The sequence below is a fragment of the Mus musculus genome, chromosome 4 (genome assembly GCF_000001635.26).
Source record: "Mus musculus strain C57BL/6J chromosome 4, GRCm38.p6 C57BL/6J".
Lineage (NCBI taxonomy): Eukaryota > Metazoa > Chordata > Mammalia > Rodentia > Muridae > Mus > Mus musculus.
This window is the reverse complement of record NC_000070.6, coordinates 102,506,521-102,529,486: the sequence shown is the minus strand read 5'-3', so window position 1 is coordinate 102,529,486 and position 22,966 is coordinate 102,506,521. Positions and strand designations below refer to the sequence as shown.

General features: G+C 42.6%; 1 protein-coding gene and 1 long non-coding RNA gene across 6 annotated transcripts in view; one reads left to right on the top strand and one right to left on the bottom strand.

Annotated features, from left to right (window-relative positions):
• Window positions 1–22,966, bottom strand: part of Pde4b (phosphodiesterase 4B, cAMP specific) — a 519,944-nt gene that overhangs the window by 77,789 nt on the left and 419,189 nt on the right. The gene's annotated exons all lie outside the window — the stretch shown is intronic.
• On the top strand, window positions 13,992–21,278 carry Gm52668. Its single transcript, XR_003955083.1, has 3 exons — window positions 13,992–14,767; window positions 16,054–16,124; window positions 19,160–21,278. It is a non-coding gene; the product is annotated as a predicted gene, 52668 (long non-coding RNA).

Sequence of the window (22,966 nt, the reverse complement as noted above, 5' to 3'; positions counted from 1 at the left end):
CTTGCTCCCATCAGCTTGTGTAGATGTCTCCTCCACAAACTGCTTGTCCTTGCTATCTTATCCCTAGACCAGGTTCACTTTGTTCTTCATGAATCCCTCTCTGCATTCCTAGCTCGCAAAGTGCCCTTGCTCCTCAGAGACCTGATAGCACCCGATTCAGTATCACATTGTGTACTTATTCGGGCCAGGACGTGTTAAGTAAAGGGTGTGAGCAGAGAACATCTTTGACACATGTTCACACTTTATATCCGTGGGTATGTTAGGCCTGTTCTAACATTAATATGCATTTATTTTTCTGGAAAACCAATATTCTTTTTAATCTCTATTTAACAAGTATGTTCATAGAACATACTATGTACCCACCTAAGAACTATATTAATTTAATCCTCTTAACAAACCTAAGAGTTAGGGAGTATAATTATCATCATTTTATAGTTTGGGAAACTGAGGAAGAAATGAGTCAGTTGATGAAAAGACAGAGTTAATAAACTGATGAGCCAGAACTTAGGCACACATGCAAGAAAGCGATCCCGCTCATCCTCAGCCAGTGCTGGAAGTGGTCTTTCAACTCCCAAGAAGAAGAATTGACTACTGCTGTTCCCGGAGAAGGAATGTAGGCTCGGAGGCTAGCTCTGCTAGGGTTATGCTGTTAATTTATGTGTTCATAAATATTTATAGCATGCTTATTCAACACTAGACATTGCACTGGCCTCAAAGATATGCAGTGTTTAGGCAGACATCATCCTCAGGGATTTTATGATCCAGATAATACATGATGATGGGGGACCCTGACATGAAAACTCATGGCCTCTCTATTATCACTTCTCTGACTTCCATCAAACTGTTGATGTGAATTCAGCATGCCATGGGAGGAAGTGGGACAACTCTAAAATGCTTCCCTGGGGAGGGAAACCACCCTTTACTTTTATTGCCATTTAAAGATAAATGTGTCACATATAGTATCATCCCCACATGTGTTAACTGTAATCTCTCTGAGGACTGAGACTAATTTGGTATTGCTCACAATGCTTGGGGTCCTGTCACACATGGTCAGTATCCAAGAAGGGACCTTTGAAGGACTTGTGACTGGTGAGTTCTTAGCAGCAGCAAACAAAGCTGGCAGTATTAGGTTGGCTATGGTGGGGATTTCTGGGAGCTACTTGAAACTTGAACATTCAGTTACCATGGAAGTCACACAATAGCTTTTCCTGTCTCTTTGGGGACAGTGACTCAAGGACTAAATGTCATCAAAACCAGAATTCTCTTTACCAGGTGGGCTAAGTCCCATGTATTTCCAGACGTAATATTATCCTTCATAAGGAACTCCGAGTCTCATTTTCTTGTTACCAAACTTTCTAGGACAAGGAGTCCTGAGTGTGATCTCAGCTTGCCTCATGTTTATGATGCAAATCCTCATTTTTTTTTTTCACCAAATGCAGTGGAAAGCACCAATTCTTGGTGTGGGGAAATGTTGCAAATCAAATTCAGTCATATATAAGGCAAACATCACTGTTTACCAGGCTATATATTTGTCTTGGGACGTGCATTATTAATAATAAAGTCTCACAATATGGCATGCTCATCAGGGCCACACTGTATCAGTCATAGGAGGCAATACAGGAAAAACCCATTAACTCACCTGGGCTGGCATCTGCCAAGGCCACAGGCTATGTTTCTTCCTTCTGAATTTGAACTACATTTCATAATTAAGGATGAAATGCTAGCTGTGTTCCCTTACCTGTGATTCATAACTATTAATTACAACATGCACCGTGATGGGAAAATACGAAGCAAAACATACAGAAAGTTATGATTTCTTACAACTTCAGCTATGACCCCACATGGGCCCTTCCCCCATATTTACACAGGAAGAAACACTGACTAATAGACTTCAGTTACCAGAAGCACGTGGCGTCTTCTGCAGGGGCTTGTGGCCAAGGGAAGCCAAACCGCCCTTATTTATTTAACATTTATTTATTTAACCTGCTGGCGGGGCTGGTTTGTTGGATTTGGTTTTACATCCTGAATTACAAAGTTTATGATGGGAAGGAGTGTCAGCTGTTTGCTGAAGGCAAAAAGACTCCTGCTCTTTGTCTTCTGTTAACGGAACTCCAGGTTTCTTCCAAGTAATGAAAAGGCAGCAAAAAAGTTGGCCCTTCTTGCTTTCATCTTCTACTTCTCCTCATCTGCGGAGGGTTCTCTTCTAGCCTGGACCTCTGCATAGCCATGTATGTCATTTTCTTTCAGGTCCTTCCACTCCATTTAGCCAACTGCTACGGAACTCTGAATGAACTGTGAGCTTTTGATACCTAACGACAGTTTATCTTCATCTCACATAAAATAAATAGGCACCTGTCATTCAGGCTCTGCTTCCCCACTGATAATGAGAGGTGTGATTTGCCTGGGATCACAACCTGTGGGTCCTGGGAGGGGAAGCTGGGAGAAGTCGCCCAGCTGTGGTGTGATGCTCAAGAGGGGCAGCTTCAGTGAGACAGCTCATTTAATGGTGGGGACAAAAGCTATTCAAACCTTTGGGAATAGGTAGGGACTTTTAGGGTGAGTGGACATCATTGGCCAGGGCCAGGGTGCTGGGGTGCTCTGTGTGGGCACAAGGCAATGAGCACCAGGACATGCTTGCCTGGGGTTGGGATGGGGATACCAATCCTACTCCTGCTGATCTCAGGATAAATGTCCTGGGATGGGCACGCCTGGACCCCACTCTTACTCCTGGCCTGCTCCCCGCATCCCATGGTTCCTTGGCCCCATAAGCACCCTATACGTACATTAATTTTCATAATCCTATAGTCTTATAGGAGGATGCAGTATGAACAGAGGTGTGGGCTCGGGAATATGCAGGAGGAGTTTGAGTCCTACCTCTCTTTTCTTTACAGTGAAAATGTCTGTGAAATCAATTTGTTCATCTATAAATCGAAAGTGGAGTAGCACTTGTTTCCCACATCTGCTTTTGGTGTCTTAAACAGTAACATTGAGGCAGAGTTTATGCATTAATAATGGCACCTTTCCAGATATATAATTCAGTGGGGGTGTTTTTTTTAATCAGTTTTATTAAGATGATACATTCTAGCCTTAATATTATCTCCCATATACATTAATTCATGTGTAATAAGTGTATATTACACTCTAGTTCCAGGCAAGTTGTAGTTTGTTTTCGTAGCTTTGCCTTTCAGAGTATTTCAAATAAGGACAGCCACAGAGTACATACACCCCAGAGCTGACCTATTTTATTTTCTTTTAATACTGCATTATTTTAGAATCCTCCATGTTGTCTCTAGCACACATTTCTCGGCTTTTTTTTTTACTGCTAAAGGATGTGGCATTGTTTGACTATAAGACCTTTTGTACAGTTCCTGACCACCAGATTGACAGATTGTGATTTGAGTTTCTTAAAATGTAGTGGTGCCAGTACCCCCTAGAACTGTGTCTCTAGTTGCATATGTAGCAGAGGATGGCCTAGTCGGCCATCAATGGGAGGAGAGGCCCTTGATCTTGCGAAGATCATATGCCCCAGTACAGGGGAATGCCAGGGCCAGGAAGCAGGAGTGGGTGGGTTGGGAGCTGGGTTGGGGGGGGGGCATAGGGGACTTTCAGGATAGTATTTGAAATGTAAATGAAGAAAATATCTAGTAAAAATGAAATTAAAAAATAGTGGTGCTAATATTTGTGTTCAAGACTTTTTGTAGACATATCATCCCTTAAATTCTCTCATATGGCTATTTCAGTGTAGGATTGGTGAGCCATGTGACCTAAAAGTGTGGCATGTGTTTGTGTGTGGGTATGTGTGTGTGTGTGTGTGTGTGAGAGAGAGAGAGAGACAGAGAGAGAGAGACAGAGAGACAGAGAGACAGAGAGACAGAGACAGAGACAGAGACAGAGACCTACCTCTACTCCCTGTGGGTTGGAATTACAGGCATGCGTCACCATGTAGTGGTGGGGATTGAACCCAGGCACTTCATGTATGCTAGGTAAGCATTACATCATCCCTGCCACACTCCCAGGTATGTATACTTAACTTTTCAGGATGCCTAGTGTTGTTTTTGAGGCTTAAGCATTGCACATTAATGAACTCACATTGTGATAACCAAGAGGCAACAATCAAAACTTGTGGTTTCTTCTGCAATTACTTTTAGGTTTCACCTTGCTTGCAAGAAACAAGAAGGATAAGGCTCAGAAATTGTTAGGAACTTGCTGCAGATCACACGGGTAGTTGAATGGTGAATGAGGACCCAACTTTGCCATGTCTTCTGTTCTATCTGGTTCTGTTCCTAGCCATGGTAGTCCACATTGTGTTAACTACCCCAAGAATGCACAGTTCCAATGGCACAATTGCCTTCTAAACAAATGGAAGCGGCTCACTGCACACAAAGAAAAACCCCAGCTTTTGTAGTAGGTGTATAAAGCCCTCTGGTGTTTTCCCATCCATCCTTGCTGCCCTATCTCCCACCACACCAGTCTTGCATGGCTTTCCCTTTCCTGCCTTCGAGATGTCTTCTAGTCCAATAACATCCCTTACTCTGGTAGCTTCTATATGTTTGTGTAGTTTTGCATGATTTGCTTTTTAAAATTTCACTTTGTAAACTCTTACCCATTGTGTAAGGTACAGCTCATTTTATATCTCTGGTACCTTCATTATCCTAATAGCAGAGTACATCTCCTCTACCTTTCTTCTTCTAAGACCCCTGGTTAAAAAAAATAAATAAACAAGCAAACAAACAAACAAAAAAAACCCTGTAATGTTCTTCTAATCCTGTTGTTCATGACAGGTGAGTGAGTATTCTGGCTTGGGTTGAAATGACTGAAAAATTCAGCTATAGAAATATATGGCCCAGCAATGGAAATACTCATTTTTTAAATTCAATAAAGCTCTATTTACAAATTCTCTAGTTCAGCTTGGTACAGAGCATTCTTCATCCTAGACAAGAATGTGACTTACAGCAACATCTGGGCTCCCACGGGCCTTCACTCGTGTTTGTGGCAAATTCTTTGCACATTTCATTACATAACAGTTTATGTGTGCTCCCCAGACTGTGAGCTCCACCATGGTAGACATTGTATCTTACTTATCGTGTACCTGGATTAAGCAACACAATGCTTGATTCATGCTGCAGTGAATACTCACTAAGGGCGTTTGAGTTACTAAACAAGATGCTGAGTGAAGGAGAAACAGAAAGAATCTCTTTCTCTGACACAGAAGCATCAAAACCAGGTGATACTCAGAGTTCTACAAGAGGCTCAGCCACCTGGGTGAAAGCCTCCCTGTTCTCAAATAGAAGAGACGTGAATAGGAAACGAGCAGGTCAAATAACCCCATTTGATGCTATCAGTCTATAAAAAAAAATCTGAATACTCATCAGAAAAACCTTTGTTCTGATAAACACTTTCAAAAATAGCAGGATACAGAATTAGCATGCAAAAATCAGTAACCTTCTTGTATACCAACAATCAGCATGTCAAGAAAGAAATCTGGAAAGCAGTCCCATTCACAATTTCCTAAACCAACGAACCATCCCACCCACCCTTTTAACAAGCCTAACCAACCATGTGACTCACGTGAACAATGAAAACATTAAAATATTGAAAAAGGTAATTGAAGAAGAGAGTATAAGAAGGAATAATCCTGCCCTGCTCATGGATTAGAAGAATTAGTGTTGTGAAAATGTTCATTCAACCGAAAGAAATGAGCAGGTTCAGTGTAATACTCATTAAAATCCCAACAGGATTCTTCCCATGCAAAAATACAACCACACAGAAAATACGATCCTACAACTAACATGGAAGCACACAAGACTGAGACTATTCAAAGCAATTTTAAGCAAAAGAAACAACGGGGGAAGTGTCACCATTCCTGAATGTCACTTCTACTATAGAGCTATACTAATAAACCCAGCATGGCACTGACTCAGAACCAGGAGTCTAGATCAAGGAGCTCAAGTGGAAGGTTTCGAGGTAAACCCACACAACCACATTCACATGAGTTATGGCAAAGAGGTTGGAGGTATACACTGGAGAAAAGAGAGGCTCTTCAGCGAAAGGATTTGTCAAAATGGGGTATTCGTATGTAGAAGAGCAAGCCTGGACTTCTTTCTCTAAGTCAAAGTCAACTCCAAGTGACTTTGTTCATATAAGAGCTTATAGATACATATAATATATTTAACATAATATATGATACAATATAATAATAAAATGTTACTATAAGATCTGAAATTGTTAGAGGAAAAAGTAGAGAATACATGTCAAGATATTGTCATAGTTAAGAGCTTTCTAAACAGGATTCCAGTCACTCAGACAATACGGCCAACAATTGACAAACTGCACCTCATAAAATTAAAGCGCTTCTGAATAGCAAAGGAAATGGAAAAAGTTAATTGGTTGACGAGACAGACTCCAGGATGAGAGACCTTGCCTATATAGGGAACTAAAAAATTACCTAAAAGAAATCAAACAACCTGACCAATGAAATGGGCTTGCAAACTAGACAAGTCTCAAAAAGTGAAAACACAAATGACCTTTAAAAATATGAAGAAAGGTTCAGCCTTAGTAACCATTAGAAAGATGCACATGAAAATGACATTGAGGTTACATCTCACCTTAGAATGACAGACATAAAGAATACAAATAACAACGCCGTGGAGGATGTGGGTGGGGCAGGGGGAGGCTTCGTTTATACACTGCTAGTGGAAGGGTAAGCTGACCCACACACTAGTGAGATAAGTGGAGAGGGCCTTCAAAATCGTAAGACCAGACCTGTCTTATGACCTAGCTACACCATCGTGGATAGTTATCTACAAGGACTTCAAGCAACATATCACAGAGACACAAGCACCTTAATGTTTGCTGTTGCATGACACACAACAACTAAGCTACGGAACCAGCCTAGGTGACCAGTGACAAAGGAGCGAGAAGGAAAATTAGGTGTCTATGCACCTACTTAGGTAATATGCACCCGGAGGAAAAGTGAAGCTATGCCCTTTGCAGAAACACAGACGAACCTGGAGATAATCAGCTTAGGTTACTTATGCTTGTCTCAGAAAGACAAACATGCATTTCATCCTCACCTATGGCTCCTCGATTGTATGTGTCTCATGTCAGTCATGCATGAGATGTGATTGGAAACTAGAAGTAAAGTCATCTAGAGGGGCAGAGGGGCAGTGGGATGGGAATGGGGTAAAAAGGAGAGGGGGTAGTATGTTCAACCATTTTGCTTATATGAAAATGCCCTAATCTAACATAATATCATGTACAAAGAATATATGCAGTGAAATTCAAAACAATTTGCAAAAAAGTGGGACACTTTCTCATCTTCCTACTCAAATCCTGAGGATTCTCCTTCAAGAGAGATCATGTGGACTGTTTCTCTTCCTATTCCTCCTTACCTTTTTCTGCATCTTTTTCTGCACAAGAGCCATGAAGAGAAGAGGAAGGAACAAGAAGAGGAAGAGGAAGAAGTGGAGGAGGGAGAGGAATACCTGCTGAATAATTATTTTAAAACTACTCGTTAAGTGCTAATGATCAAGGTTCGGATTCAACCTTCCAAGACCCCAGGCACATGGAGGCTGATAAACACATACAGTCATAACAATAATAAATACGACTCGGTCACAGTTCTATGACTGGCACTATTTAAATTGGTCTAGGTGAAATAACTCGTTCAGTTCTGTTAACAATACAGAGAGGAAGGATTTAAAGGTGAAATGAAGATGCGGAGACCCAGGTTTGGGGAGGGTGTAAGGGGTAACACTCGACTTTAGAGAGCAGGGATCTCAGTGGAGACTGACTGGCTTGAGAATCTCAAGCTCCTTGAGAGTGCAGACTTCGCACTGCTGTTTCCCCAGCACATGGGAGTGCATGATGTCATCCACTATTTAATTGTGTTGGCTACACTTGGGACTGGGAGAATACTAAAAAGCTAACGCGTTGTGGAAAATTAGTGTGACAGAATGTTAGGGTGGGAGGACATGGAAGAGAACCAAGGCTTGGGAGTAGAGAATACATCTTGGGCTTGAACTCTAAAAGCCCCAGTTACTAACCCCTGAGTTGTTCTTGTCTGACAAAGAATTATCCATCCTGACACCCACACACCACTGTTTCTGAGTCAGGGGCCATTTTATCAGTTGGAAGGCTTTGTAAAAGTTGATTCTAGCGTCAAAGATTCAAAGTAGTCCCAAATGAAAAAATGACTAAGTTTGGGAGGCTACGGAGTTTACCTCGAGTCACACACCTGGCTGGTATCGGCACCAAGATGTCAATTTCCAGAGTTCCAGCCCAGTGCTCTTTCATTAAAGCTAGTTTCATCTGAGCTAGGGAAGTTGACAGAGCAAATTATTCAAAATGGGACTTTCCAGAGCCTGTCTAGAACTGGATGGGTACCTCCCTGTGTGCCTGCAAGGCACGCCCTGGTTTCACTGCAGATCTGAAATCTAAGTCTCTCCTTCTGATGTCAGACATCAGGGGTACCTCATAAGCAGTGAGTCGCAATCTGCAGTGCTCTGAAAACTTGGTCCCGCCCTCTTTTCCTGATGTCATAGCCTTCCCCGAATCCTCAGTCGTTAATGAGTTAAAGACTGAGATTCAAGGAGGAGAGAGTGAGAGGGGAGAGAGAGGGGCAGGGGAGGAGACAGTCATTAATCATTGGCTCAGTATCTCCTCTAAAAGGAGAGAATAGAACAAAAGATACCGCCTCTACATTTTCTTGATTTCTAGACTCTGGATGTAAAAGCAGATGGATGCAGTTCAGATGCTGATGAGTGGTGTTCGGAGAAAGCCAGGATTGTGCAACAGATGTAAATTTGATTACAAGGGAGCTTTCACCTCATGACAGGTGCCAGTGGGCACATGACCTCTCACCAGGAGGAGATTAGTACCAAGTATGTAGGGATTGGAGCTAAAAGCTAGGCTTCAGGTCTTAGCTATGTCACCTACTTCCTACCTGAATGTCTTCTTGCTATTCTTCTTTGCTGAGGTGTAGTTTTATGGATTATAAAAATGGGCAAATGGTTGGACCTGGAGGGCATCATCCTGAGTGAGGTAACACAATCACAAAAGAACTCAAATGATATGTACTCACTGATAAGTGGATATTAGCCCAGAAACTTAGTATACCCAAGATATAAGAGACAATTTGTAAAACACATGAAACTGAAGAAGAATGAAGACCAAAGTGTGGACACTTTGCCCCTTCTTAGAATTGGAAACAATCACCCATGGAAGGAGTTACAGAGACAAAGTTTGGAGCTGAGACAAAAGGATGGACCATCTAGAGACTGCCATATCCAGGGATCCATCCCATAATTAGCCTCCAAATGATGACACCATTGCATACACTAGCAAGATTTTGCTGAAAGGACCCTGATATAGCTGTCTCTTGTGAGACTAGGCCGGGGCCTAGCAAACACATAAGTGGATGCTCACAGTCAGCTATTGGATGGATCACAGGGCCCCCAATGGAGGAGCTAGAGAAAGTATCCAAGGAGCTAAAGAGATCTGCAACCCTGTAGGTGCAACAACATTATGAATTAACCAGTACCTCAGAGCTCTTGACTCTAGCTGCATAAGTATCAAAAGATGGCCTAGTAGACCATCACTGGAAAGAGAGGCCCATTGGACACGCAAGCTTTATATGCCCCAGTACAGGGGAACGCCAGGGCCAAAAAGTGGGAATGGGTGGGTAGGGGAGTGGGGGAGGTATGGGGGACTTTTGGGATAGTATTGGAAATGTAATTGAGGAAAATACGTAATAATAAAAAAAAGAGATAAAGCAAAAACAAAAATAAAAAAAAAAAAAGGATCACATCTTAACCTTGTTGTGATTTTTGAAGTTAACAAGACATAATTCCTAGTAGCAAATACCTTACTTAGTATATGCTATGACAGCCTGTTGACACATATCTGCCTATGGCTTGTGTTCCATGCCAGATCTTTTAGAAAGAAACGACCCACGTTGAGAGTAGAAAAGAATTTAAGTGGATTTTCCGGAACCATTTTGTTGAAGTAAATAACCATAATTTGGGGGAGCTTTTCTGTTTGCACGAAAGAGTCTATCCAAAATCCTGAGGAGCAGAGCAAAGAGTGACCCCCCAAAGCACCCAGAAAGGGAACGTGACCCCCCCCCCCCCAAGGCACCCAGAAAGGGAACGGAAGAAGCATGGCTCCTGTAGCGGAAGATGACGTGGAAGTAAATGTTTTCAGGACTTGAGCAAAACAAGTCGCTTAAGACCTGAAGAAAAGGCAAGACCTGGGGGCAAAGAAACATGGTGAGCTGCTGACTCATTAAGCCACAGATAGCGCCCTCAGTTGTGTTTCTTCAGTAACATGCTGATGCAGCTCTTCACAAAAAGATACCTGGGAGTGCGATGGGGCCTATGCCTGTAGTCTCAGTACTGCAGAGATGGAAGGGACAGGAGTTCTGGGATAGCCTGGACTACATTACAAGACAAAAAAAAAAAAAAAGAAGATAGAAAGACAAGTGAGGTGAGGAAGAGAGGGAGGGTATGTGATAGTCTGTGCTGTCTTATGTGAATGCTCTGGCTGATGTTATCTTGACACTGGTCTGAAAGGCACATACTGCCCTGCGATGAGTTGTCCACCTCAGAAAACTCAAGCTGGGAACCGTTGTCAACACAGTCTGGTACGAGGATAGGAGCGATGTCTGGTGTTAGTGGGTTCTTCACAGTGTCAGGAGCATTCTGAGTGACAGAAAGATCACTTTGTGAGTCAGACTGGAATTCAATTTTCTGAATTCTGAAGAGAAGGTATAGACCTTTTGAACCCTACCTTGCTGATCTCAGCAATGCACATAAAGAGGACCTTCCAGGCACACTAATCTCCCTCAAGACATTCAAGGCAAATTAACTTTTTAAAGATAATGAATCTCAATTGAGTCTTTCAGTAATTGGTTCTGAGATCTAGGAAGTGGGTTTTTGTAAAGTTGAAACCCACAGGTTTCTCTTTTGATTGGCTGTGCAAGAAGAGTGGTTGGTGAGAACAGTAACATTTTTGTGACACTACAGTTAATGTACATACTGTCCAGGGGCATGCAAAGACAAAGCTTTGCACTTCTGGCCCTGCGCACACACACCCTGTCTGATTTCTAGAACAATGCCGTGAACTTGAAATTGAAGCAAGATGTCTGGTGCATGGAGACTTTCATTTTCCTTGACTTTAAACATCTTACCTCTAACAAGTAGGCATCATTCAAGCTGGGCTACTCTTTGAGACAGGTTATGTGCTTTGGTGGGCAGTTGTTGCCCACAATAAAACCGGCTTGAGGTGTCAACTTGGCAGGGCTGCGTGGTACCCTTTACTTAACCAGTAACCTGTAGCTAATTGCTTTGCAGCTATTTTGTCCCTAAGGGTGGCATCTACATTGAGAAACTGAAATTAAATAAGTCCCTGTCTGTGCAGTCTTTGTTGTGTAAACTTGAGAACAGGATCTGGGTCTAATTTGTGAAAACATCACTTCTTCTTTTCTATGAGATATTTTTTAAGTTAATATGTGTCCAACTGGACAGATGGGTGATAGGAGAAGGGAGGGCATGCCTGATTTCAGGTAAAATGAACTGAGAGCAGCTACCCACAGCAGGCAGCAGGAAACAGAAGCAGCAATCCGAACTGCTTGTTTTAGGAAGTCTATATAGAAGGTAGCTGGGAAGACTAGGGGTCCTAGGGGCAGGAGGTGAGAGAAGACAGCTGAACTCTCTTTGAGAGAGAGAGAAGGAAAAGAGAATAGTCGATCACAGAGGAAGAGACCTAATGTGTTGACAAAATTCTTCTGAGGAACCCTGGACAAAAAAGTAACAAACCAACTGAAGACACATTTGTGTACATGTTTGGCACTGACTACAGCAGGCACACATGGAGGAGTCACTGTCTGTCAAGGTGACTACACTGGGTAGCTGCATGCAGAAATGAAGATTTGTTTGGCAGTAAGTCACTGAATACCTAGAAGACTTGAGCTTACAAATGTGTGAAACGTCTTTTCCGGTCCAGAGTTCCCCATTTCCTTCCGGTGAGTGTTTACTTGGCCTGGCTATCTGTTAGGTTCTTCTGGGGTGTCCTTTCCTGACATGGAGGATAGGGAATACAGAGGTGTGGGCTTGTGTTGAGCATCTAGAGAAATAGTTATATAGCCAAAGAGAATAAAAAGGCTCGTCCATGCTGTTAGTAGATGGCAGTCTGGGCTATCATCACAAGCTTTTGAAACTAATTCTACCCCACAGACATTGCTTCAAGTTCCCCAAAGCTGTAACAGCTGGACAGTTGCCAAGTCCTGCAGGTCATTTGTTGCTGAGAGAAAACACTTCCTCATCTGAATGCACCCTAACTCAGAAAAGCCGTCTTTGGGGCCAGTGAGAAGGCTCAGCCAGCAAAGGTGCTTCCTGCCAAAGCTGCAGCCTGAGTTCTATCTCAGGTCTCCACAAGACGGAAAGAAAAGATCTTCTGCAAACTGCCTCAGTTTTATAAGTGAGCGTGCAAGTGGATACACACACACACACACATACACACACACCACAAGTACACACAATAATAAACAAACAAATAAACAAACAAATAAATAAGATAATTGTTTAAAAAAATGGGAGAGAAAAAAAAAACTGTACCACCAATTAGCATGCACTGAGTGCCTTTGCTCTAGCACTAAACCCTAAACACTAAACTGTTTAAATACAATTGACTAATTCTTCCCTTATGGTGATCCATTTCTCAGATGAGAAAATCAGACCCAGACGTGTTGAGTCACTCATTTGTAATCACAGAGCATGAAACAAGACAGGAAGAAAGAAGAACAGGAAGGCTAGCTCCAGATCCTGCTTCTTAATCCTGGGGGGTTGGGGGGGTAGGAGGGCTGGACTAACGATTATGGTGGAAGAAGTTCAGGTCCTGGGAACACATAAGCCCTGTTAATCATTCTGCCTTGGGGCTCAGACTTAAGGTTTGTGTTTCACGATTCAAACTATCTCATACCAGTCTCATTCTCAAAACCTTGCCAAGGCTCCCAAGTAAACTAATAATAAAGTTTACTTATCATTCACAACCAGAAAGTACCGGTGCCCTCCTGTCTGCCCAGCCTTTCCCACCTTGCTCCTCACTGGGGCTGCAGCCACTAGGGTTTATGGGTGAAGTTTCTTTGAGGTATTGGTTTCTTTCTCAATGACCATCCAACTAGTTTCTGTTCAGTCCTCAGGGCTCAAGTTCAAGGTCATTTATTGATAAAGCTCTTCCTTGTGTCTCAATCTATTTCATTCCCCATAATAACAGACGACAATAATTAGAGACAGTGTTAAATAATACCGAATGCCAGATAAAGTTATAAATGATTTGCATGCAAAGATTCTATTAGTGTTACCATAGCTCTAAAAGGTTTTAGCATTGTTCCTCCTTTTATGTGTGAAAAAGTGGGGCATAGTTATAGCATCACGGACCCTCCTTCCTTATAGTTATCAAGTTCACACTGGTGCTAGTACTTAGGAGGGATGGGGCTGGACTACTAACAACAAAGCAGAGGTTACTGAAGTGGTCTGTAGGTGGGGACTGTGGCCAGGCTCAGGAGGAAAGAACACAGGCTTTCTTTAAAAAGAAAAATCGTTTTTAGCATTTTAAAATTATGTGTATATATGTGTGTATCTGCCTGTGAACTCAGGTGCCTTGGACAGGTGGTGTTATATTTCTTAGAGCTGGAGATACCAAGAGAAGTACCTGTTTCTAACTGCAGAGCCAGCCCCACCCCACCCCCCACCTTAGGAAAAGATGTTATTTTTATTATGTCTCAATGATGTGTATATGTGTATGTATGTGCCTATGCCTGCAGAGATCATGTGCTTTCAAGAAAGAAAGATCCAGATCTCAGTTCTGACCTCTCACCTGTTAACCTGCTGTCTTGAGCAAGTCCAGGCTCTTCCCTGAGCTGTCCTTGCAATCCGTGAGGAACAATACCTGAAGAAACAGTAGGTAGTAGATCATAGATCCAGAGGATGCAGCATAGTGCCTGCACCTAGAAATGTAGTTCTTTCCTCTCTTGCTGTCAGAGGCAGGCATGAGGGACTTGGAAACATCTCATGCTAGCTAGACTCTGGACCCTGGAAATGTGAAGACCAGAGTACAATTGGGAGAAATCTGTTGTGGCTGCCTCTGCTGGTTAAGTGAGTCAGATGTCCACCATGGCCTCAGCTCACTTCATTGACACAGTGAAGAAAGGGGTGAGAAATGTACACAGACGTCTGAGTGCTACCCTTGGTCCTTGAAAACAGCTCTGGACAAGAGGAAGTCAAGACAATAAGCTAAGACCCAGTGAGTTCTATTGCCTGTTCTCTATTTCAAGGGGACAGTCCCTGCTTTGTTTCTCTTCTCTCCAGTGAAACACTTCCCTGAAATTCTCCTGGCTTCTGAGAACTGATCTAGAATCAGCCCACAGTGATCAGAAGCGAGCAGAACCCATCTTGTCCCTTGGATCATTCTGTCTTGAGGATGTGGGAGTAAAAAGGGACACTAAGAAGGGTCCCTTCCTTCCTCTACGGAGTTCTCCTAGCAACTTTTCATTTCCATCTTCCTGCAGGCTAAGATCTACTTACCCATGTGGAGAGGAGAAGGGAGGGAGGGTGTGCATGAGGGAGCTTTCCCTGTCCCAGAAGCAAGTGCTTCCCTGTGGTGTTCTGCTGGTAGGATTTTTACCTGTCTCCCAAGGGAAGCTCTGAGCTGGCCTCAATTTCTACTCCCTGCTGAGCTGCCTGCGCTGGAAAATCCTGTGCCTAGAAAGGTGTGTATCAACCCTGATGGGTGGACTTAAACAGTTGCAGTGAGTTGTGTGGCTGTACTCAGTCAGGCTATCTTACCAAGCGAGGTCCTCACAGGTTTATGCAAAAAATGCTCAGATAGCTGCGGTCTGGCTTGTCAGAGCCATTTGCTGTTCTTGGCAGTTTGTTTTCAAGGGTAATAACCTGACATATGCATTACTAGCTCATTCTCCCTCTTACTGTCTCACTAATATGTCACAGAGAATCTGTCTTCAACTCAGAGTCAATTTCTACAAAACCGGATTTTGATTTTTTTTTTTTAAATGGGAAGAGGAGGAAAATGTTTTAAACTAAGAAAGCATTCCTTCAGGTCTTACAACATCCCCCATTATCTTCAGGAGACATATCTCAAGACCGCAGGACATGCCAAGAATCGCACGAAGTCCCAAATGGACCCCACATGTGTTGTCTGTTCCTATGATCATATACCTGTGATGAAATTTTACTTAAGAGTTAGGCTCAGTCATAGATCAGCAACAGTAAACAATAAAATATAAGAGGTTCTGTTCTAAGTGAGGCTGGGGTTACTTGAAGACAGGCACTGTGATAGCACAGCATCCAATCTCACAACCCAGAGGGTGACTAAGGAACGTAGGGGCAGTTAGTTCATAAGGCATGGATCTGCAGAGTGAGCCGACTCACCCCAGCCAGAGGGATCGGGATGCAATGTCATCAAGACACTCAAAGGCCATGTGACTGTAAGCTTATGAATTTCCCTCTCTGTGGGATTTTCACTTTATTACTTTTGGACCAGGTTGACTAAAGATAATTGAAATCTTTAAAAAACTGAAACTGAAGATAAGGGGCACGGGGAAGGGGTATATCATATTACCATGGAGGAGAAGTCAACCTGAAAGTTCCATGGTGCTTTCTGTTCTGGTTCCCTGCTGATACCAGAAGTCCTGGATTCTTAGCTCTCCCATTCTGACCATCTGCAACGCACTAGGCCACACGAGGCACGCTGAGGTCATGTGATGCATGCTCTAGAAAGCCAATTGCAGTTTTCTCATTGTTTTGCCTGTGTCAAGTCACTTAATCCATATAAGTAGCTTATAGGGCATGTGCACTCTTTGCATACTAATTAGCAAGTGAAGCAACTGAGACTAGGAGAGATTAAGTAATTTGTCCCAAGGTCACAAGGTAGTCAGAGCTAGAATTTGGAACGGGTAGTCTAGCTCAGTCATAACCAACATGGCCTTTCTTATTTACTCTGAGAATTTACTCTACAATAACAATAATATTTCTCCAGATAAGAAACCAAAGTTTTGGAGAATAATTTACTGGAGAGACTGATCCAGATTCCGAACTCAGTCCATCTTGGTAAGTTATTAAGTACCCATTCTGTAGCCCTGTGGTGGGTACTGAGAGAATGTTATCGTTTATTATGATAAGCTGCATGTATTTAGTCATTTTGCTTCTTTCTATTTCTTATAACTTTGTTACTTCATGCTGAAATGATAGCACAGGCTTCACTTCACGTGCTTTGAGCGTCACATGCCATCAAGGTTAGCCAGGGATTTCAGCACTGTGCGCATGTTCTGAGAGTCAGCAGAGATGTAGGCAAGCCTGAACAAAGCAAAGGAAGCAGCCGAGCTCCTCCGATGTTTCGGACTCAAGCTTGGGCAATCATTCACTGCTATTTGCTCATTCCATTAGTGTTTACTGGGCATCAGTTAGGTTTTACATTCTTAGTTGGAAGCCCAAAACTAGAGGATTTGTCTATGCATTTGAGATACTCATGCTTCGGTTAGGGAAGAAAACAAGATATTTCAAGTACTATTTTTGAGATTTTGAGACACTGATTAAAAGTTTCTGAGATAATAATTGAATAGGACATTATAGGGACATAATCTGAAGATGTCAGATAAGTAGTCTCAAATGATAAAAATGTACATTCCAGATGGAAATGGATAAATCATGTGGTATTTTCTAAATATATACTATATACCAGGCCTTTTATTGAAAATACATGTTTATTTTAATCGTCACTCAAGAATTGAAGAAGCAAAAAAAACATATACAGCCCTGGGAAAAGAGTCAGTGTGGAAAGATAGGAGGCAGGAGGCTGGCATATTTATCTCACACAACCATGAATTGAGCAATGTAGGGGTAAGGCAATAAGGGAGACAAGGACACATGCACTCACGCACACATGCATGCACGCACGCATGCATGCATGCACGCACGAATGCACATACACTCCCACACATGCACACTCACACACACCACCCAAAATCAAAACAAGACAATAACAAAACAATCAATAATGGGGCTTAGAAGAAGCATGCTAGATCAGAAAGAAGGTTGGGTCAGAACGTGCAAACACTGTGGACAACAAACCACGTTGGAAGATGACCATAATGTTTTGGGTACAGGAAAACAAAGTCCTTTATGCCGGGAGAGAAGAAAAGACTAGAAAGAAGTGGTTAAAGGAGCTGGCTGTCCTGGCAATGAGAGAGAAATGGATGAAGACGGTGCAGTTTTGGTTCTCCCAAGCCAGGAACTGCAGAACAAGGGAACAGAGCAGGGAGGACATGGAACCTGGGTCTCCACGTAACTCAAGAAGGGTTACCAAAAGTTTCAAGTGTCTAGCATTTCTATACACCCCAGTGATAAATAAAGGAAGGGAACCATCCATGGACTGGAGGGGCAAGGACTGTAGTAAGAAGTAAGTTTTATAGCCTGCATGGTAGATGAAGGGAGCCAGATCTGAAGAGATGATGAAGGTAGCTTTCTGGCTCTGAGCCTCAGTGGTAGAAAAGTCCAGGTGTGGAGCGAGTCCTTGGCAGACATTCCAGCTGCAGCTCAGGTAAACAGAGCCTGCAGGCATTCCCAGGAAGAGGCAGCTGTGTCCCGAAGGGCTTTTCTCCGACAGGCCTGGAAGCTGCTACGTGATCGGGCTTGAGGCGGGCAGCAGCTGGGGTTTGGGAGGACACAGGCACGTGGATAGCCTCCTGTGGGTACACTGCTGCAGATGAGACAGCCCTGAGAACCAGTTTGTCTTCCTGGCTTCCTCCTCCACCCTTCGCTACAGAGGCTCAGTGCCACAGCCCGAAACAGCTGCAGAAAGATTGATTCAGAGATGAGGGCTACAGCTTTGAGCCGTGCAGAGGCAGCAGAAAAGGCAATCTGTGTGCCTCTTTGAAGGACGCTGTTTGTTTAAGGATCCAAACGTCAAACAACTTCAGTAGCAGACAACAGTGATTTGGCTAGAACAATGTATGCCCCTGAATTAACATCAAGATGGGCTGAACAGAGCAAACTAGAGACTCCTTTTTTTCAAAGTTCAGTATCTTCCTCTATGGTCTCAATTACAGGAGATCCATTTGTGCACAAAACATTTAGGCAATAATATCTGGGTGTCTTTTGGAGTCTACTGTAACCAAAGAGAAAGAAAGGCCGGAACAAAATGCAAAGGGCAAAAAGAAACTGTTTGGAGACAGTCGGCTACAGTGTAAACTTTTCGTTCTCTCTCATAGCAAAACCTGATGGCTGTCTTTGAAAAAAAAAAAAAAAAGTGTCTGTATCTAGGTCCCTGGCAGTGATTTGCCTCTGGGAGGGCCAGCAATCTATTTAATGACTCCATTGACGTCAATGGCATAACTGAAATACTTACTAACATGCATGATTCCAGCTTTCAGGGGGAGGGGGTGGACAGTGTCTCTCAGCAGCGCGAAAACACGATGTGGAGTCTGTGAGGAACGGACTTGGCTCTTTCTGCAAATGCTAAGGGACTAGATGCTGCTGGTCCCCCAGGTCCTGATTAATATGAGGAAAAAAAACTTTTCCTGCTAAATGAAGAAATTAATTCTGAACAAGGGAACGTGGCCACTAATAAGCAAGACCTTATTTTTAGCTGTGTTTGCTCAAGGGAACAGTTTTTACCATTCTCACTTTAGCTGCCTTACTAATGATTTTGCAGTTAGCCATCCTTAAATTTAGACATATATGAAATCATTGCAAATCATTGCAGGCAGTTCAGCGTCCATGTTCTGGGGTAAATGTTTATAGGATGGCTATTTTAGACAAAACAGGCTCTTTCAAACCATTTGGGGCACTATCTTGAGAATTTCCCAGCTTTTCTGGTATAGTTCTATTTTATGACTTCTATTTGTATATAAAGGCTCTTTATATATGGGTGTAACTGAGCCGATTGTCCCAGAATTCCAGGTTACACACATCATACCGAACACTGAAGAAAATGTCTGCTATTTTTATTTTTCCCCTTTTCTTTTTTGTAATTTCCTTCGGGACCTCCTTTGTCCTGAGTGGCCAGGGTCTTTGATAAGATGGTTGATCTTATTTCTGTTTGCCCGTGTGTTGTAATCCTGCCTGACTGTTCTTGCTTAATGCAGAAACGAAGTAAAGGTTCAGCTTGTGCTGGCCTCCCTCTCCAGTCATCTGCCACGGATCAGTTTTCAAGCCTGAGCCATGGTCCTCAGAGAGACCTCTGCCCATATACAGCCGTCCCGCTCACATCCCAGGCCTGGCAGTTCTAGCAAAGCCTTGACTTTTCTGAGCTGTTCAGGGTCAGAGACCATGTACTGAGCCCCTGTTCTATTTCTTGAGCAAAATGTGCATCTGGCACATCTACTTGAATCTCAGAAATAGTCAAAGCTAAGTGAAGATGAGTGAGGAGTCATGTGGAGAAACAGGCTTCCTGAAAGGAGGTCTCTTCTACTCTTCATCAGTTGTATCATCATTCCTTCCAGAGTGGCCCTGAAGTGATGCTAGAAGACATGGCCTCCCTGGAGCTTGGGAAAAACCTTAATTAAGGCTGCTGTTGAGATAGGTCAGCACATTTTGTGCTTTACTGGAAGACTTCTGCTTCCTCATCCTATTTCTCCAAATACATTCTTTCCTTGAAATATATTTTAATTGACTCATGTTGGAAATCACTACAGTTAATGCTACAGACACCCAAGCTGTAGTCTGCGGTAGTCTGGCTTGGAGATCTCCGGGCAGCTCTTCAGATATCTCATCGACATGGTTGGCTGCCATTTTGGATGATCCATGAACTTCTGGGTTACTTTAAAAACAGCTCTATTACAAGTGGTGATAGTCATGATTTGCACCAATGGCTCTTAGTAAATTTTAGATGAAATAGTATGATAGAATACCCTACTCCACACGTTATTCTGGCTGCCACAAAATTCTATACTTGATGTATATATTGTTGTAAATTAAGTCATTTATGAGACTCAGAGGTGAGAGTTTCTAAAAAAAAATATGTTTCTAATCTTTTTGTGTAGGAAAAAAAATTCCTTCTGCAAACGCAGTGATCACCTAGCGATTTATTTTCTTAGTAGGTTCTCTCATGACATAGTCAAAAAAAGCGTAAATGAGATATATGCCCGAGCACAGGAATAAGGGTATGGGGAAAGCCTGGCAGTGGTTACATAACCGCACATATGTATACAAGTTGATTTGTTTCAATTATTTGATTTGGTTTTTCCTTTGGGAAATCTTGAGTTTTCAGTCTTCCATGTTGAATATGTCCAGGTGAAAGAATTCAAGTTCCTGCCTTGTTTTAGACTTAATTTTCTTTTTATTATATTATTTTCCTTTCTTTTTCACTCCTACACAGAAAATAAAACCCCAAGACTTTACTAATTCAAAAGAAAGTGATGCTGGTCTCCAAGTGGAGCGGCTCATAACCTAGGATTTTTACTGCCCTCACGAGGCTTCACTGTGACCTCCCAAATCTTCGCACTCAGGCTTTGGAGCTGCTCTCTGCCCATTTAGTCCTCCATCTTTGAATGGTGGCTTCCCTACTTTGTCAGCAAAATGTCACCTTCTTAGGTTTCATCCTTTCTTATTCAAAACTGCATGAACACATTGGCATACGTAAGGCCCCAACACCTTCTAATTTCAGTAGAGTAAGTGATAAAAACTCTGAAGAAAGAAACAGAAGCGCAGAAGTAAACACTTCCTTCAGACGCAGAAACTGGCTTATTATTATATTTTATCTTTATGAGCACATTCTTTCAAATACAGTCCAACCTTTACGTAGTCCTGGCCAGTTTGGCATTGACTCTGTTCCGGCCGTGTAGACATAATTTACCATACTATAAAGACAAAGAGATGAGAAAGATGTGGTCTCACCCCCAGGAACCCAGGATCCAGTGGGACAGACACACCACTGGGGAACCATTGTGTACCCCAGAATTAAGTTCTCGACAAAATAGGAACAATCATGCTAAAAACACAAGTTGTCATTTCAAAGACAAGACTTTCCTATTGCTCCCCAAAAGCTGAGAATCTGGTCCAGCAGAGAGAAGAGCTGACTCTGATTGAGAGATTTCATCACCCAGTGACTCGAGGTAAGTTTAGAAACTTCAACCAGATTGGAAGAATTCATTGGAATTGAAGAATCACATTTCATTTACATGAATGAAGAAGCAGCAGAAGAAGAAGGAGTAGAAGAGGAAGAGAAGGAGCGTGAAGAGAAGAAAAAGTAGGAGGGAGAAAAGTATGGGAGGAGAAGAGGAGGGAGAGAGGAGAACAAGGGGGTGGGGAACAAGGAGAGGAAGATGCTGCAGGGAGCCATCTTTTGCCATCTGGCTTCTCCTGTTTGCTTCCATTGTTGAATATGTTCAAACTATTATCTTGTACGTTTTTTCCTCTTTAGATTTATTTATTTATTATGTATACAGCATTCTGCCTGCATGTATGCCTGCAGGCCAGAAGAGGGCACCAGATCCTGTTACAGAGGGTTGTGAGCTACCATGTGGTTGATGGGAATTGAACTCAGAACCTCTGGAAGAGCAGACAGTGTCCTCTTAAACTCTGAGCTGTTTTTCCAGCCAGCGTCCTGTACTTGTTAAACCTTCTATTTCTATCAAAATGTACAAGTTCAAATTAAGTACTTCTAAATGCACACCTGATTTTCTTTCATAAATTTTCAATAAAAAACCTTATGTTCTAAAGCAGTGCTCCAGTGCTCCATGCTGCTCACTCAAAGCCGTGTGTTTTTCATTCCCCTTTAAAGTTTCTATTTAAACATGCCTCTTTGTCATATGCTGATAAATATTAAAATAACAGGAAAAATCTGCCCGACTTATTTCAGCTGATAATAAGAACAAAACACGGGATGTGTGTCTCCTCTGTCCTCTTCTGCCTGTGGTTTACCGTTGAGAAGATTCCGAAACCAGTAATTACGTAATAATTAGTACCACCACAGTCTCTTTCCAGAGAAAACCGAGGATTGTTGTAGTTTGCCACAAAGACCGACAAAAACAAATTGCCTTAAGGGGCATCCTTACATCTTAGCTCCATTGTTTCAAAGGCACTTAAGAAAGCTCCCGATGCCAAGCTGTAGTCAATGTGCCAATAATCATAAAACATCTTTCAGTGTTTTTGCTAATGAGTTAGTTTATAGAACCCTAAGTGCCATACACCCTCCTGGTATATGCTCATATTTATTACAAGAAACAGGAAATGTATTCTAAATATTCAAATTGGTATCAGAAACATGTTGGTAGAATTGCAAACAAAGCCACCACGTGGGCAGGCCAATAAGATGAAACAACAGGCGGTTCAAAACAGCTCCTTTGATCTCCTCAGCGTCTAGCACAGCTACACACTAAGACGCTACTCTGTTTCTTTTTATACCTAACGGAAGTGGCCCATCAGCATGCCGAGGTTTTGAAGTCTGTGGGCAGAACACTGTTTCCTTCTTTCTAGCTCATATCACAGGACTCCACCTTGCCTCATGTCTTTCTTTCACTTTTTTCCTACATCTTTTTCCTTCTAAAAGTTTTAAAAGCATATTCTGTAAGTGCTTCAGAAGCCGATGAGGAAATGGAATGCACTGCCTTTGTTCCCTTCGTTCAGAGGTTAGTAATTTATGACACTTCTGAGATCCTTATGGCCGTCATACTAACAGAACACAACATCTGAGGAGGAAGTACCCGGACTAGCACTGTTAGATATCAGAGGGCCATGCCGAGTGTATCTTCGTCCCCTGCTATAAGAATGGGACAGGGTCAAGGGAGAGGAATTCATGGACCTCATCAAAGTCACCTAAGTGGTTGTATGTGACAAATACATGTTGGACATATCTCTCTGGTGTTCCTCCAAGGTGGCCCTCCTTCTCAATGGACTTCGATACACAGGAAGAGCAGATGCTCGTAACTGAAAGATGAGAGGAATGAAGCTGG